Source organism: Patiria miniata, unplaced genomic scaffold (assembly GCF_015706575.1).
Source record: "Patiria miniata isolate m_02_andy unplaced genomic scaffold, ASM1570657v1 HiC_scaffold_10, whole genome shotgun sequence".
NCBI lineage: Eukaryota > Metazoa > Echinodermata > Asteroidea > Valvatida > Asterinidae > Patiria > Patiria miniata.
The window spans coordinates 19,618,473-19,638,141 of record NW_024037048.1 but is presented as its reverse complement, the minus strand read 5'-3'; the positions used below and the strand labels follow the sequence as shown (position 1 = coordinate 19,638,141).

General features: G+C 40.2%; 1 pseudogene; it reads right to left on the bottom strand.

The window, feature by feature from the left end:
- Nucleotides 1-1,573: 1,573 nt before the first annotated feature.
- LOC119739593 lies at nucleotides 1,574-15,729 on the bottom strand (annotated as a pseudogene).
- Nucleotides 15,730-19,669: the final 3,940 nt, after the last annotated feature.

The window sequence follows — 19,669 nt, the reverse complement described above, 5'->3', positions numbered from 1 at the left end:
TGCATCATGGGTAGTTATGCATAATTGTTAGGAACTTACAAGTTAGGGATCTCTTATACACGCACACCTTGCAGAAAACCTGCAAAAACATTCTTATTTTTAATCCGACAAATCACTCTGTTACCCACTAAAAGTAGGCAACAGATCATTCAGAGTGAAAAAAAAATACACTTAGATTGAAAAAAAAAACAGTTTGAATAGATTTTTCTCTGTCAGAGTCTCAGGTGTAAAGAAAAGAAGAAATTTCACTCCGAGAGAAATATGGGAAAGAATGTTGCATCCTGACGTCATTTTTTCATCATTTATTATCTCAATGAATCAGTCACTGCAAAAATGTCGAAAAGACATGAATCTGCGACTGAGAAACGTGAGCCCAATTTGTTAGAAAGTGGTCTTAGACTCTCCATAGACTTTGTGCATAGCCAAAGAAGTAGCGTCTGGATACTGCATTCTTTCCAAAAGCGTACCATTAGTACTACCTTGGGTTTTAATCTCGGGTTAACACGTTTTCTCACAAATGCCATCCAGAAAAGGAAAAATAGGGATTGATTTCCCTACTGCCTTTATACATTGAGTGTCAACTGTACATAAAGTTCAGGGATATAACTACACAAGTAAAAAAAAAGATACTAGTAAAATAAAGACCATCAATCTCGACTTGAGACAGTTTTAGCTTCAACGCAAAATATAAAGTACTTTTCTTATTAAGACAAACAAATCAATGCAAGATTGAACTGGCAACTCTCAAATGAAATGCCCAAAGTTCAACCCTGTCTAGTCGACACAAAAGTTTGCTCTATAATCTCTGAAATCTGGACATCTATGATAACTTTCCCACTCTTTTCCCTATCAGACATTGTAGTGTGAACCATTCTCCACAGCTAAGTTCTGTACAAAAATAGGTTATTTATTTATATATGATACATAAACTACGTCTACCGAAACAGAAAACAATTCTAATTTTCTCTACGATTGAAAAACAAACAAACACCACAATGATCAGTTGCTTAAGATTTCCGTTATAAAATAGATAAAAGGAACGCAAGAATTATTTTAGCTCCATTTATACATAATATTCAAGTAATGTAACATTCGGTATTTGTATAATTATGATATAATGAATTATAATATCAAGAAATTATTCTGAAATTGTTCAGTTCCTGTGTGTTAGGGAGCGTCTTTAAAATTGGAATAATTAGCCATGTCTGAATTACTGGGCTACGACTACGGTTTGATATTACACATGAGCCATAGCTGAGTAATTCAGACACGGCTATCCTTGTTCTGTATCAAACAAATTACATGTCAATGGAAATGCTAGTTCCTGATGGCAACCTAGTATTTTCCCCATTGTGCTGCAAACGGTACCAGACTACTCTTGAGCAAGCCTTGATCAAGGCTGTGTTCAAATTACTTGACTACGGCTTGCAATCACACACGTCTATGTAAAGCGGCTGAGGTCACTTCCCATAGACTCCTGTACTTCCTAGCCGTAGCCACGTCTATGGAAAGCGGCTGAGGTCACTTCCCATAGACTCCTGTACTTCCTAGCCGTAGCCACGTCTATGGAAAGCGGCTGAGGTCACTTCCCATAGACTCCTGTACTTCCTAGCCGTAGCCACGTCTATGGAAAGCGGCTGAGGTCACTTCCCATAAACTCCTGTACTTCCTAGCCATAGCCACATCATTTGGAATTCACTGAATCTGGGGGACTTTTCAAGAGTTCCAAGTTATAAAATTCCTCCTTTTAAATACCAACAGACCAATAATTTTGGTATTTAATCAAAGGGAAGACATATTCTTAGTTGTTTCAAGAAAGAAACACCAGACTGCCAAGGCTTACAAAGAACTAACATTTAAGAGATCTCGTCTATGGAAATACATAGCTTAATATGATGGAATTAAAAAAAAAAAAAAAAAAGTACACAATTGACATTATGCTGATATACATAGGACCACTCTCCAGAGGGCGCTATTCAATGTATCTGTTCACTGTACACAGAGTTCCATTGTGAGTAACCAGTATTGTAGTACTCATACTGATAGAAATGACTCATACTCAGACAAAGTACTCATACTCATACTTGTCATGCCAGAATATGCGTACTCGTACTAGTACTCAAGGCAAAGTACTCGTCTTTGTATTTGAATTCATGATGACGAAGTACTTCAATGTGTCCTTGTGCCCATGGCAACGTACTCGTACTCAAACTCAGGATGACAAAGTACTTGTACGTGTACTCATCACGAAGAACTCACACTCATACTCAACCTCACGATGACAAAGTACAAACTGCAACACTATAAGTAACGCTACCACCTACCATGATTAAACCGGTTAGATAATTTCCACGTAGTTAGCCGGGAAGTATCCCGTGTGACCGTTTAACTCTCCATCGATCCAATTCTCGTCGATCTTACTGACGATGCTGATGATGTCGCCCTCCTGAAACCCCAGTTCGCCCTCGTTTTCTGCCTCAAAGTCGTACAGTGCCTTGCAGCGTTCCTTCGTTGCCGTTACAGGTACTGAGAAATTGGAAATAAATATCACAAAAGTAGTCCTGAAGTCCATCGCCATTTTGAAAAACGATGTCTATGCTCCATTGCAAAATAGAGCAAATTTTGGGCCTACTGGTAATTTCATCCAAATTTCGTCCTCATCACGGCATGGACCCTTCTTGTTTTACAAACCCTCAAGTTCACGGCCCACAAAATGCTCCAATACATGTAGCAAACAAATTGAGGGCATTCAAATTGTGATTTGGCCAGGGAAGGCAATTTGGGGCCTATTTACTGGCCTGCAACCTTAAGCAAACTGTGTGCTGAGCTGGAGCATGAGATCCCTGTTGACTTACCTGGTGCGTTGTAATCGACTGTTGACGGGTACGCGTCGGTGTCGTCTCCGTCACTGGAGTCTCTCTTCGTGGAGTAAGAGTTGAAAGTACTTCTGGGTTTGCGTTCTGATTTGGGTCGACTGCCTGCCTCCTCAACCCTGGAAAACATCACAGAACATTGAGAAGGATGGTAACTGACAAGTTTGGGTATTATAGTCAGTCTGTCACAAGGCCATCACAAGGCCATCACAAGTCATCACAAGTCCATCACAAGTCCATCACAAGTCAATGACAAGTCCATCACAAGTCAATCACAAGTCAGTCACAAGTCATCACAAGTCAATCACAAGTCATCACAAGTCCATCACAAGTCATCACAAGTCCATCACAAGTCATCACAAGTCCATCACAAGTCCATCACAAGTCAATGACAAGTCCATCACAAGTCAATCACAAGTCAGTCACAAGTCATCACAAGTCAATCACAAGTCATCACAAGTCAATGACAAGTCCATCACAAGTCATCACAAGTCCATCACAAGTCATCACAAGTCATCACAAGTCATCACAAGTCAATCACAAGTCCAGCACAAGTCCATCACAAGTCATCACAAGTCCATCACAAGTCATCACAAGTCCATCACAAGTCATCACAAGTCCATCACAAGTCCATCACAACTATATTACAAGTCCATTACAAGTCCATCACAAGTCAATCACAAGTCTATCACAAGTCATCACAAGTCATCACAAGTCTGTCACAAGTCCATCACAACTCTATTACAAGTCCATCACAAGTCATCACAAGTCAATCACAAGTCAATCACAAGTCAATCACAAGTCAGTCACAAGTCCATCACAAGTCCAGCACTGTTGGCATACCTTTCATTGAGTGTTGAGAGAAGGCTTTCCAAGACCTCTGCAGACTGTTTGTGGTATTCTAGCTGAGCCTCGGCTAACGCTTGAAGCTGTAACACCTGCTCAACCTGTTAAAGAAATCAAGGTGCATTTTCAAGGATTGCATTAAAACAATTAAATTACATGGCAATTTAAAGAATATCTTACACAACAGAATTAAAAAGGAAACCGTCAATCTCTTCACCCATACAATATCGGTATAAATTATTCTTCCATGGTTGAACTGAGAGAAATATCAAAATAAATGCGAAGAAATACAAAGTGAAAAGTTGTTCTTGAGACTCAATGAGTGGTATCTGATTGAGTAGTAAGATGCTCTAGTGCATCTTGGCTCATCTTTGCTCCGATTTGTCAGGTACTTACATCACTCTCAAGGAGGTTCCTCATCCCATTCTCAGCAAGCTCCTGAGATTCGTGAAACTTCTCTTCTGCAAATTGGATTTCTTCTTCAGGAATTGTGCTTCCTGCAACACAAACAAAAACAAGATTGATGAGAACAAAAGTCAGACATATTGGCTCAGAATTATCCAAGATGCCAGTATTTTCCTGGTGTAGAAATGTAGTATAATTGCTGCATCATGCAAGCATGCATTAACCCTAACAGAACTCAACCCATCAAACCCCAACGGCATGTTTAGTGGGAATCTGTCAGGATGGGTACAGTACCCTTAAACTGACAGTCTTTTACATTGGGTTGGCACACCTCCAGAATCAAAGTCAGAAATATGTGTGTGCAGTTTCCCATATGGTGTTGGAATTTGCCAGGATGGGTATGGTTCCTGGTACATCATGCTAGGGAGTTAGAGTTAATCCGTCACCATGTACACAATGAGTCATAAAGAAAGTGACCAAATTAGAAACATATTTCAAAAAATATGTGGCTCGCTCTGTTTAATAAAAATAGGGGTAAAGTACTTGTTATTGACTAGTAACTGTGAAAATTTCACGTAATTTGCATACTCTATTCCCAAGTAATGAATATTTTGATACAATGATCCAACATTCAGTTGTCCACCACTGATCATTTATCATTCTGCAAACAAATAAATACCCATTAAATACCATGAAACATAAACGTTTTCCCACCTCCATGAATGAATGGAAAAACGGACAAAAATCGCCATCAATATTTCAGAAAAAAAGAGTGGACTTGTTCCTCGTAATCGAAACACAAAATCTGACAGTAAAAATACTGTTTCAGTCTTGACTCAAATGATTGAAATCTCATTTGTATTTGAATGCCTGTGTGTAATCTGTAATTCTCACTCAGCTCAATAGCTTCCAATGGCATTCCATGGAGCTACATTTTGTATACTTCATTCGTCTATTAAATTTGATTGCTTTTTAAGATTTTTTTGTATTAATCCACGTTTTTTTTTCAAAATGGCGGGCGGAAGTGATTCAACAACTGCTTCACGAACGAACAAATCATACACAAACATTTCTTCCATGAAATGCTGTTATTATCCTCGTCCAAGATGTTTAGATTGTTTAAAACGTGGCCCATGAACGCCAACTTTTGTGAAATCGATCGTAAGTTCATTGCGTGGCCGCGCAATAAGTTTGTTGCGTGTAAGTCCTACGCATGGCGTAAGTTACGCACTGTTTTGTGAAATCAGCTGCATAACAAAGTTCCGTACTTATTACAACTCACACATATTTAACACTTAGACATTCTCAATTTCGTCCTCGGAAAAGTCACTTATCTACACTTTTCCAAGTTTGAGTCCACGCAAAAATGATTTTGGTCAATTTTTTTCATCAATGCAATTGAATATTGACCAACAAAATGCAAAAACAGGCTCATTAATATGTATGAGATGTAATGAATATTCATGATACCTCCATATATACAAATTCATGTTATTTCTGACAGAATCAACTACAACCGACATTAACTCTTTGCCAGTCATTGTCCTTCTTTAGTAGACAATAATTTACAACAGTTACAAATTACATTCTAAAACTTGTAACACAATATGTCTTTTGATGTTAAACTAAAAACACTCTTAAAATCAACCATTTTTTTGGTCAATCTGAAGATCTTCCACTGCAACTTTTCTTTTTCTTTTTGAAGATCTTGTTGAGGTTTTATTGATAACATAAATTGTCGTATTTCATCACCCAGTAAAACAGACATTTTTGGTCTTTGGACTGTTGCTTGATTTGGATGTGCTTAAAATAAACTGAAAAAAAAATGAAATGAAAACGGAATGATAATCTCCAATCAAGAAAACATAGCAGCTGGCTTAAACATGCAGGCAAAGTGAAAATGCTGGCTACGTTTGTTCTATGACATGCTGTTAGTGTTTCAAGCAGGATGTTTGAAAACAAAACATGCAAGTTTCATGAGGACGTTCCCGTGAAATGCCAAACAAAATAAAGGAAGTAACATGCACAAGCTAGCATCAAAACCAAAACAAAACCAAAACTGCAAAATGACAAAGTGAACTCTAATCCAGTTTTGATTTTCAAAAAAAATGACTACCGAGCTTTAGAAATCTGGGATAATATATTTCAAAATAGCCGTGTTTGGTATAGCAACGTTCCACTGTATATGAGAATGTAATTTCCAGTAACCCTGCTTAACCCTTCTGTTAGTGAGCATAAGCCATGTCTGAATGACATGGCTACGACTAACACTAGCCCACATGGGAAGTGGCTTCATCTGCTTCCATAGGTGCAACTAATGTATTAGCCGTAGCCACTTCATTCTGACGTGGCTTTACACTTTTTCCTTTTCCCTTCATTTTCGACTCTGCACCCACGGCGAAATCTACAAATATATAGCACTACTGCCTACTCTATAGCCCAGACTGCTGGCCAAATTTGATACACTTTAGGCTGACAATCCATGTGTCCGTTTTTGATGTGCGTATTGCGTTTTGCATACCAGTTGCGTATCCGCGATGCGTACTCTGAAAATCCACGAGTACATATTTCTCGGCACACTTGACCGACGTAAAAGCTCATATTCTCACAATGACTGGTCTTAACGCAGCAGGGATAGCGCAATGCGCAATACAGGTACATGGACCTATGTATGTATGCACATTGCTTATCAAACAACTGATTTCTACACATCAGGCAGTGCGCACTACGCATGACGGACACACAGATTTTTGGCCTTATACTGTATTTTCTGAATCCTCAATCAATTCTGATCTATTTCACCACAATATTTTCTACGAAATGCTACGCTACAAAATCGGTGTTGACATACCACCTGCTGCTGAGAGGAACCGACGAAAACGTTTTTACGGGTACATGGAAAGTAAAAATAGAAACATGATGTCATCATAGGATTATAGACCAATGGGCTCTTCCCACAAGTACCCCCTCAACGGTAAGAAAGGGAGAGTTGGGGTCGGGGAGACGACCGGGAGAGACATTTGAACGCATTGCCAACGACGCCTGACGTCACAGGTAGACGCTATGGCTTTGTGCATATTGGGAATGAAAGTAGTCAGGGTACCATGCGCTATACGTAGTGTGTCCTCTCCACTGGACTATTGAAAGTGATCAAATAGCTCCCTCTCCTGTTTGCGCATGGAGACCATTAATCTAAACAGCCATTGGATTCCTTTGTATTCAGTTTGGTCGTTTTTTTTATCCCGGAGGCTGTCTAGACAAATCCTGAAGGGGTAGACGTTTATTAGGGACATGTAGCTGATTAACTAACTAAAACACACTTTTATAAGATGGAATTTTGCATCGGGGTGATATAAATCAAATTAGGTTTTGCCCTTCACTGACGTTTAAACACTGTGTACTCAGTGTGTTACCCACTGAGTATACAGTGTTTAAACGTCGTTGAAGGGCAGTTAACCTAATTTGATTTAAAACACACTTCAAAATAGAACGTCATGATAGTACGATACACGTACAGGCTTTCAAGCAGACCCAGGTGAAAAAGTAGGAGAAAGTACTTGGATCAAAATTTACAAAAACCAACAGGACAAAAGTCGGACTTTGGAGGACAAAATCAGGATAAAAGTAGGACTGTTGTGAGCTTTCTGGGGTAGTTTTCATTGATGCTCGCCCATGTCCACAGCATCATAAGCCTCATTTGGCATGTTCTGTACTCACAACACTTGTGCTCCATCCTCAACTAAGCTCTTGGAAGTACAGTTGCAGTACTCCTGCGCCCAAGCCCTTCATTGTGTGATTTGACAGTGTGTAACACTGCCATGAAAGTTTTCAATGAGATTAAATTTCTTCGGAGTTGTGGGACAAAAAAATAGGAAAAAGTAGGAATTTCAAGAAAAAGTAGGAAAAATTGGAGCACGGTAAAAAAAATATCTAGGAAAAGTAGGAGTACTGAAAAGCCTGCACGTACATGTGGACTGAGGTTAATCTATTACATGGACATTTATCACAGTTGTAAATCTTAAAGCTATAGTCCATCATTTGCAGCCATCCGAAAAGTAACTGGCGTAATTATTGTTGAAAAACATACTTGGTTGAAAGATAGTAAGGGAACTAAACTCCCTGTGAAATTATTCTTTCTGGGAAGCTGTCATTTTGAAGTAATCAACGAAAGAAGGCATTTCCAACGGTGATTCTTAAGAAGCACCGTAGGAAAATTTACATTAGGAGTTCGTTTTGTTATTCAGCGCAGCGCCCACAAGTATTGGAACGACGCACACACGCGCGCGGTTGTTATAATTCGTCGGATCAGTGCGCGACGTCGCGTATAGCTGCAATTCAAAACAATTCAACACATGATTCAGTAACTTTTGATTTGAAATTGAGGTCTTAGAATGCTGTTTTTCTCGGAATGTACAGCTGAAGCTTAGCTGAAACTTCATCAGGTTAGTTGCTCAGTATCCTTCATTAGATTTTGAACTCTTTTGTTGCTACAAACGAACAAAATGCACAAATTACAAATGATGGACTGTAGCTTTAAGCATCTAGCATTCTACATACACACATTCACAATATTTTTGTAGGGAAAGTACAAGGTAATATTGTGCATTAACAAAGGTCAACAACACTATCTATTCTCATTTTTGAAACTCACAGACAATTTCGCTTATTGTTAGTTCAAACTTGTAGTGAGCTATGGGTGTACACTATGGGTGCTAAGCAAAATAAGGGACCATTCAAGACGAGTCTAGGAACTAGACTATTGACATACCGACCAAACCTGCTAATGCTGATGAGTATGTAGATGATGCACAGTGAAAAATGAAAGTAAAACATTAATACAGTGAGTGGTAAAAAAAAAATGATGTTGAATTCAAAGGTGTGGACAATTCCTTCATATCGACGTCAATTTACAGGATTTCATGATTAAACTCTTCTATTAGAGACAGTTAGGCCTATCGATCAAAGTAACAAAGTTCAGTTCCCGATGACAATATCCACTTTTGGAAACAATATTTGGCAGATCATATTGGCCGCTGAGTGAATATGGTTGACACAAAGTTCAAACTTTTTCTCGACTGTCCAAACTAAGTCCTCAAAAAATCTAAACCACAATTAAAGGCTTGCAAGGAACACTATTTTCAATGCAATTTTTGTTTTTCTTTTAGTGCAAACAAATATTATACGCATTATACAGTATGTCCAAAAGAAATGTCCGTCTGACTATTTTTGAAATAACTACAAAACCATGAAGTCCAATTTGAAAAAGTTAGATTGTGGAGATACTCCCTATCTTGGCCTCAACCCCGATGAGTTTCATTTAATTTCAGTCACGCATCGCTGCACACTTGTCAATTGATCACAACAACATTTTGGGACACTGTGACCAAGTTCCTTGCCTTATTCAATTTCAGTGCTGTGTTAAGTAAGCTGTGTAAAATCCTGCATGTTGTGAAAAGGGCTGCAATTGGGATTGGAATCATTTGCCTGGCTATCAGTCATCACGGCAAGACCTCGGTTTAATGCTCAAGGGCAAATGATTCCAATCCCAAACCACATCAGACTTTTTTTCACAGACACTTTTTTGGGACATACTCTATGACAATTAATAATGATAAATTTAGTGTCAGGTTAACAATAACACTTTGGAAGTCTGATGGTTTATTTTTGTTTTAGTTATGATATTTTAGTAATGTAAGATGATTTGATATGATGGAGTTGAGATAATCTGTCGCCTACCTTTTGCTTGCTTCTTCTTTTTGTAGTCAAAGTCAAGACGTCGCCCCTATAACTTCTTCCGATGGTGCTGTAGAAATCAAACATTGGGGAGAAAGTTAATGTACTGTTTGACAAGACACATTTGCACATTGCTGTAAGGCTCCTTATATAAATTATGGGTCAAAGTGTGACAATTTTCGAGCCCTGTTATCTCTGAACGTTTTTATTTGCTGTTCAAGTATCATTAAGAATGACTTCAACAATTTGTTGGGTAGGTTGTCTGCTTCACATAATCACTCTTGGCGGACGACTGCATTAACTCTAACCTTCCCAAATCCTCCCAAATCCTCTTTGCAAAATGGAGGATTTTGCAGGATTGAGGCTGTTTAATTGGCAAAAATGTGTGGCTGATTTTGCAGGATGCAGTGTGTCAAGGTCTTGGGCCGGGCCTTGTGTTTGTTTATGCTCAGCTGTGCATAAATTATACTTGAAGTCCTCCGCACTGCTCTAGGATGTCACTGGCTCAGCCTCAACATATTGACAGTGATTGCTGGAGAATTTTGTAGGATTGAGGCAGTGATCATTCTTCCACGGATCACATTCAAGAAATAATGAAGGATTTTGCAGGATTGAGGCTGCATGCAATTTTGACATGGAGGCAGTTGGAGGATTTTGCATCATCATCGCAAAAATGCCCAGGGAGTTAGGGTTAAGAATGACTTTAAACAATTTTGTATTCGTTGTGTAGGTAGTTTGCTATTCATAATCACCCTTGGAGGACGACTGCATTAAGGAGTGCATCAGAATTATAAAATCACAGATGTCAGATGTAACAGGGACAGGAAAAAAGTGGACCCCAAATTTATCGAATGACCCAAAGTACGCAGGCATAAGTTACAACCCAAATCAACCAGTAATCGATCACTTGTCTTGTATCAATTTTTTTCCAGATTGGCCACAATTTGTGCCTAAATTTCCCCGCAGGTGGCTGTGCAACACAGTCCTGCTTCTATCAAAATCAACCAAATTCTGTCAGATTCTGTAAGATGGAACTCACGTTGATCTCTTTCAGATCTTTGTTCTTGAGATGATCCAGGGGATCCAGGAAGTTCTGTCTGACGTTCAGATCGAAGGCGCCCTTGACTTCAGAAAGTTGCCTCAGTGATTCTCCTATCTCGACCATCGCCGTAGCTGTATCCAAAAAATAACCAAAACAATTTTTTTTTTAATGATACCTATAAAAAACAACATTTTATTGTTCTGTTGTTTCCACCAAAACTAAACAGCTGTGCTAAGTATACCCTGGGAGCTGAGATTGTCTATGAAATGCATGGTCTATGAAATGCATTATTAGACCGAGTAAAAAAAAAAACCGGTTTCCCGTCTGCTTTTTTTTACCTCCACCATGAGGTATATGTTTTCATCGGCCTTGGTTTGTCTGTGAACAGGATAACTCAGAAAAAATGCGGAGGCACTAGGCTCACGTGAATCGCGCACTCCAAACTCCTTCGACCAAAACATTTGTGAGCCTCGTCTTTAAGAACGCGTGCACGTAGTCGTGGCGCGACCTCAAAAATGGCTTCTAATTTTGTTTGCCGGATTACGCTATATGACAATGTAATTTCCAGTAACCCTAGTTAACCCTTCTGTTAGTGAGCATAAGCCATGTCTGAATGACATGGCTACGACTAACACTAGCCCACATGGGAAGTGGCTTCATCTGCTTCCATAGGTGCAACTAATGTATTAGCCGTAGCCACTTCATTCTGACGTGGCTTTACGCTTTTCCATTTTCCCTAATTTGTGCTTGAATTTCCCCGAAAGTGGCTGTGCAACACAGTCCTGATTCTATCAGAATCAACCGCATAATGGGTGATGTTAGATTTTGTAAGATGGAACTCACGTTGATCTCCTTCAGATCTTTGTTCTTGAGATGATCCAGGGGATCCAGGAAGTTCTGTCTGACGTTCAGATCGAAGGGGCCCTTGACTTCAGAAAGTTGCCTCAGTGATTCTTCCATCTCGACCATCGCCGTACCTGTATCCAAACAAAAACAAAAACATAACAAAATCCATCTTTTTATAATACCTATAACAGGAAAGATTTTATTGTCCTGTTGTTTCCACCAAAATGAAAACAGTTGGGCTAGGTAAAAAAGTAAGTGTTCTTTCAGCAAAACGAAAACAATTCTCATAGGGATGCATGTGAATTGTTTTTGTTGTGCCGAAATAACACGTACATTTCTTTGTGATCCATGGACAGATCTTTAAAATGGTGTTTGTGTTCAAAATTCCGTAACTTGAAAAGCAAATGAGTGATGTGAATGATTCTTGTGTTAATACAAAGCCCATTGATTGGGCCTTCATATGCTAGATTTGGAAAGTGCTACAGGCAAAACTTTATTCAAAAATTGGTCCAGCCATTTGGGTTTCGTCTTTTATGACTCACCTGTATATTGCAAATGTATGCATTTATAAATAAAAAAAATAAAAAAATACAAAGTGGGTGCAAAAAAGGCAGCGGGCAGGTACGAGAAACTGGTTTATTTCTTTACTTGGCCTTGCATATATCTGAAGTGCTGGGCCCTACATAAATTACACAAAACTCATGGTACTATGTTGGTGGATTGGAACACTGATTAGAGCACCTTTTTGAGAGCTTTTTGATCAGTCTACCACAGAAGGAAAGAGAATACATCTTGAAGCTTGCTCACCAAACGTTGAATCTTCTCCTAATTCTCTGCCGTTCTTCAGCATGACTTCTCCCAGGAATCCTACGGGTTGTTGAGGCTTGGTTCCTCCCTTGTTCTGACCACGGACTTTGCTCATGGCTCTGGAGACTGTTCAGGAAAGACAATACGATTGATTAGGGTCAGCACACAAATAGAAGATCTATCTCTATTTGGTTTGTTTGAAGTGAATACTTAGACCCGATTCAAACCGGTGTTCTATAGTCACCCCAAACGTAATTATTCCAAAGGTTACAATTAAAGGTAATATACGACATTTGCAAACATCAACAAACAAAACTACCAAATTATTATGAAATACTTTACTTGACTGTAGGTCTCAGACATCCTGTAAAAATCATGGCACCTGGTGTGCTGTCATTTTTAAGAAAAGTGGAATTTTTGTATTGATTTCAAAAGATGGTCGGCCGACCATCGTTGGAAGAAACTGATTTTGCCAAATAGTGCCCCAATTTACCCAATTTATTTAGTCCACATTTTTTTTTGCAAGCGGTTACACATCCATGAATGGATGCAAGCCAGCTAGTCTGGTTCCCTGAGCTCAGGGAACAACACAAGATCCGGCCCAAGACCTTGACACAGTGCATCCTCATAAATCAGGCACACATTTTTGCCATATAGCCTCAATCCTGCAAAAGCCTACATTTTGCAAATAGGATTTTGGAGGATTTTGGAAGGTTAGCGTCAATGATGTTTCAATTTTGGTTCTTACCTGGATTGGGCTGAAGGTATTCTATTGTCTTGTTCACCAAATCATCCACTGTGTGACCTGCCACGTCAATTTTCTAATGAAAAAAAAATACATTACCCAAAGACAATGAGAAGAATTCAATAAGCATAAATAATCTCAAGCAATATTTACTAACACTAAATGTGTTAAAACTTTTTTCGCTATGGCAGGAGAGATTCATACCCTGGACTCCGTTGCGTGTACACAACAGAGTCCAACCTGGGCTAGGACTAGGGCTAAGTTACACTTACAGCAGACAGGGCTCTGGAGTGCTCTGAAACGTGCAAAACAAAACAGGCAAAGAAAATGTCCTCAGTATTTCACCAACCAAGTTTGGAGACTCAATTCAATTTTTAAAGGAGATTTTTCTTCAATATTTTGCACATGAGAGGGAAGTCAAGTGATTTCAGAATGGGGCTAAATACTAGACTGGTACATGTCCAACCATCATGACCATATGGTCCAACTATTTGAAAAGACTGACCTCTTCATTCAGTGTCAATAGTCTGGTGGCTTGACTACGGAGAAATGTGTAGTAAATCGAGACTAGTTCCCGCTTCATGCCACATGTTTCTTTAATTCTTTTGGCATGGTTGATTGATGCAGTACTGAAGCTGTGTTGGACTGGTTGTTTCAGGTGCCAGTCTATTTTCTTGCTTTGCATGTTTTCAATACCATAAGTTTTGAGACTCTCATACACAGTATTGAGAGTCCCAAATTTTCGGACTACACTTACAGTAGTCCGAGTAACTTGGACCATGCTTGGACCCAACTTATCGTCTTTTTAACATTCAGATTTCACCCTCAAAATGGCCTCCCAATTACTAGATAGGCCACCTGAGGTACAAATAGACATCAATGATTAAAATGGTTGTACTGAAGTTTATTTACGATCCGGAAGAAAAGTGAAATTTCCCGTTCAATTCTGAGAGCTCCCCTTGCAATCATGAACACGTTAAATTTCTGACTCGTGTTAATGTTTGAACGACGTGATGTAGTCTTCATGCCCAGCGTACAATCAATGATCCCCATATCCCGAGTGCGATTCCGTTACCGAGCGCGAAGCATCGATTATGATAATGAGTAGACTTGATCTCGCATGTCAACACAAGTGAATTTCAAATGGTAAAAGACAATCGGGAACTAGCTTGAACTGGCTTCCGCCCATAAAAGCTGTCCTAGTTCTCGACTCTCTAACGGAATCGCACTCGGGATATGGGGACCATCGAATGTACAATGTACGCTGGGCATGAAGACCACATCACATCGTTCAAACATTAACATGAGTCTGAAATTGAACGTGTTCACGATCGCAAGGGGAGCTCTCGGGATTGAATGGGAAATTTCACTTTTCATCCAGATCGTAAGTAAACTTCAGTACAACCATCTTAATTATTGATGTCTACTTGAACCTCAGGTGGCGTATCTAGTAATTTGGACGCTATTTTGAGGGTGAAATCTGATGTTTTTGTTGGGCAATGTTGGGTTTTTGGGTCAAAAGACGAAATTGTGTTGCTCGGCATATACGGGAATTAGCTTGGACCCCACTATCGCCAGACCATGTCCAAAGGTTAAAAAAGGCGATAGGTTGGGTCCAAGTTACTCGGACTAGGTCCAACTTAGCCCCATAAATGTGGCCAATTTACTACTGGACTACCTCCGTAAATAAAGGCAACACTTCCACCATGTACAAAAACATGTCAAACTTTGTCAAATTTTGATTTGCACATTTAGGCTTAATTTGTTGTAGTTTATTTTTGCTTTTTAGTAGAAGCCTACTCACCCTCTTCATAGCCTAATCAGAAAGTGCTGCCTTTTTCAGATGTCTCTTTTTCGTGAAATTTCCAGATTCGTTTGCACACGTTCGCATATCAACATTTAAACATGAAATTTCACGAAAATTAGACATCTGAAAAAGGCAGCACAAACATGACAAAAGTGAGCATGGTGAGTAACTTCTAAACCAAAAATAAAGTACAAACTAGGCCTAAATGTGAATATCAAAATTTGACAAAGTTCGACGTGTTTTTGTACATGATGCCATTGTTGGACATTGTGGAAGTGTGGCCTTTACTTGCGGAGGTAGTCCAGTAAATTGGCCACATTTATGCCGGCTATGGTCCAACTCCAAGTTAGGCTACGGTGGTCCGCGGACTACACTTGAACCTGCAAACACCATGACCATGATTTTGAACACCCGAATCCCACCCGACATAATTTGCTGACCTATCTCGAACACTCTATCTAGCAAGAGCATCGTCACGATAACCCCAGTCCAACCGAGGGATTCCTTCTGCCAAAATCGCTTCATTCTCCACAGCTGCGGCTTTTTCCTTATCGAATATCACCTTCAGTTCCTTCCACTTTGTCATGTTTGTGAACAACAATTTTGCCCCATCTGGCATGTCTGGTTGTTGTGTATTTATTTTAGCCACGCAGCGTGGCGCCACCTATTGTCCGATAGTGTCCATGATCGTCTGGTTGGAACAGCGCCCCCAATGGACGATTTTTTTTTTAAATATGAAATGTAATCTCAATGCCAAAACTGATCTGATTGTATGCGTACAGTCACCATTGGAGTGCCCTGGATATGCAGGGACAGGATAGGATGCGCATAGTTCACCGAAGTTCATGTTGTTTTGTCCTGGTGGATTCATTCCCATGCATTGTGTATTTCCTCACAAAGTCCCTGTCAAAGCGGTCATTACGCCTAACCACTGATTTCCTGCTAAAACTTGTTGTTTTGGCAAACAATCCTGACTCTGTATTGTAGAGAAGATGCAAGTGTACAGTACACTATCTGTCTGGGGTTGGTTGTGTGGGTGTGTGTGGAGGGGCGGGGGGGGGGGGGCTGAACCTCATTTGGCGCTATGGGGGCGCTCCCATCACCCGGCCTTCTCTATAGATTTCATGAATCAATCGAGGGAAGGCCGGATGAGTAGCATCGATTTAAAACCAGTCGTCTTCTCTCCACTTCTGATTTAGTTATTCCAACTACTGATTTTGCTGCCGTGACCCCACCCCTCCCCGTCAGCCAGCCTTGTTAAATAAAAAAAAAAGGTCATAACTCAACATTAGACCGTAGACAATAATTAGACAATAGCTGGACAATTTAGTGTGCTAGTTCTATGTTGGTTTGTTCTAAAATGAAGCCCATTTTAACAATGTGTGTAACCTTAATTGCCCATTACACATAATTGATTTTCATGTACTGAATCAATTTGATGGTGACTATACATACACAACAAAAAAACTCACAGAATATATACTTCTACTACCCTGAGACTCAAACCATAGAGTTCTTCGTACAGCGCAAACTGATCACCGAGTAAATCACGGCCGGTGTACGTCATTATTCTATCCACCAATCACAGTTACTCGGTGACTAGCGGTGACCACAAGTGCCGGGATGTAGTTTTGCGTGTCAATCACAAATCACGTGTTTTGGATTTGTCACCGACATCGATACAGTATCAACCAATATGATGTGGCTATTTCAGTGTCGGTGACACAAGTTTGTATGGGTGACTTTAATAGCCTCAACGATATTACATGAATTTCGTCTCATTAATATGAAGCGAGTCGGTGATGTGTGATTGACAGTCCCTCAGTCACTGCTCAGGAAATCGATTCCAAGATTTAAGGCAGATGCGGGCCGCTTCTCCCCTCACAGCTCGTAACCTAGCTCCTCAGTTCGGACGACAACCAGAGAGAGAACTGATTGCAAGAACAAGATTGTGCTCGGTGAGTGTTTGAAACAATTATGTTTTTCCCCCGAAACAATGTGCCTTCTTGCACGTAGTTTGAATCAACGTGGGATTGAAATTCCGAAGATTATTGCTGACACTGTTTCCAAACAGCGAGCGTGGTAGTAGGCTTGAGCCTCGCTTCTCTGTAAGCTTGTGATGTGTAGTTGCTTGAGGAGTGAGGACTGAACAACAAAATGTTTATGAACAAATTAAATTGGAATTGAAATTGATCTTGCGTGACTATGATACCGATGCTGTTGCACGATAACTGACAGCCAAACCAGCGCGGTCCGAACCGCCACAATTAGTGATCGTCATTTCCAATCAAACATTGTTGGATAAAAGCGAGACTAGTTGGAATAAACACTCTATAGCCTCACAGTTATAGGACGCAAATACTAACAGACCGGATGATCATGCACTTCGTACTAAGTGCATGATCATCCGGTCTGTTAGTATTTGCGTACGGTTTTATTCAAGTTCAAATTGTTTAATCTAGCTGGGTTCATTTGTAGAAATGATGCATAGAACTGATGTTTGTACAAGTTACTCAGATCAGTCCTTCTGCTCTGCTGTTCACCTTAAAATTTGAAGCAAAAGCTCTCGTACGAATTCAGTCATGTTTGCATGTAGGGTTCCACTCAGCATGCAACTGAGATTCTGTTGAATATTTTGGGACAAAGCAATATTGGTATTTGGCTTAATATTTCGAATGTTTTTGGTTGTGTTATTGGTACAGATTTTCACAAATCCCAAATGTTTAGAGTCACGTTTCAGTTGGCAAACAGATGGTGGCTTACTAGAGCCAAACCGGTGCGCTGATTTCCCATCCGGAAAATACTGAAATTTTTATGTAACGACTGTAACTTGACTGCAGTAGTCCAGCTGTAATGTTTGCGCCTCTACTTCCTTGGCATGAGATCGATTTCCCTCACTAATGCAGAAACTGTATGCTCATTGTGATTCCTATAACTACAAGTTCAAGCAACCTTGAACCAGTTAGAGGAACATAGGATCAATTGCTCACAATCTTAGGTATGATGCAGTACAACTAACTTTTTGAACTTTAAGCTTAGTTGATGCTATACATTTGACAAAAACAGATCAATTAAATGGATTATTTTTTTTAGTTCTTGTCAATTGATTTCGTTGCTACAATCCCGGCCAAAATGGTTGGGACACTTCCTGAACCTGCCACGGTCACCCACTCCCCCGCTCCCCCCGGTCAATGTTGTTCTCTCCAGCTGATGGAGCACACACCGCGCAATGAGCGACAACACTGAACGGGGGCCGGGGAGTTGGAGGCCCAGCGAGATTTGGCCAGGATTGTAGCACACGTTCATAGTCTGCCCACTGGCACTATGTCGAAAACATCTTCATTTTTTCTCAGATGATATATGCAGGCTGAACAATTCACAGTGTATATGTGATACGGTATCCGGTCTCTTCCCTTTGAGCATCGCAAAGTTTCTGTCATTAAATCGGTATAGGTACTTTTTTTCCCGGCAATTATATAATTTATTTGTGTGATAATTACTTCGTTTGATTCGAAAATAGCAAAGCCTTCCAAAAGAGACATGAATGTTCCTCGCGCTTGAGTCCAGACAGGACCGTTGGAGAACGCATTCTGTTTGAAATGAATAATCAAACCAAATTAAATTTCACTCGACAGAGGCTTTTTTTGGCAGGGGGGCATTTAGAACTTTTGAAATTCAGTTATGCCTCCCCACCATCCCCCAAGTTATCTCCTGGAGGATTTTTAATGACTCATATTTTTGTTGGTATTTGTTTTCAGCCAGCAATCCACTCGAGTGTTGAGGAGTGCTTCCGCGATAGAATTCAAGAACTGTGCTTAGGTGAGTGTCTGTTTAACATTTTCTTCATTCAAGCATCGTAATAAAGCGGTGATATGGTGGGAAACTGTATCTTTTTTCTATTCATTTACATGTAAACAGTTTTTGGTCACAGTTATAAACAGAAAACGTCATTGGAACAAAAGAAGTGTGCAAATCTACACTCACTGTACAAATGTGCCTCACATTTTGGCCAATCGCTGCTATGAACACAGTCCAGGCGCGGTTTTACGCCCCCCCCCCCAAAAAAAAATTGTCTAGCCCCCCCCAAAAAAATCCATAAAAAAATTAATAAATGCACTAGCAAAATGTAAGAATTTGACGTACATGGGAGCGGTCTCCCCCTAAATGAGAAGGGTGCATTGTACACTTTTAGTTACTATAGGCCTAGTGTGCCCGATTGTGGGATTTTATCAGCGCTCCCCGTTCGCTCGTACCCACCGCCCTGCAAACAGGGCGGTGGGAAGGGCAGATGAGCTTCACAGAATCTTGTGAAGGAAGTGGGATGGCATTCTGGGTAATTTTTCATGACCTTTGTATAAAGCATCCCAGCGTCCTGTTTGCAGGGCGGGGGTACGAGCGAACGCTCCCCAAAGAAAATATGACACGAGCCCCCCCCCCCCCCCCCCCCCCAACGTATTGATTTTCAGAGGCCTAAGTGTCCGGAGATAATAACCAGTCAACATTTCAGCACGTTTCTCTGCAAAAAAATTTGGATTCACCTTGCTAACCCCCCCCCTCCAAAAAAA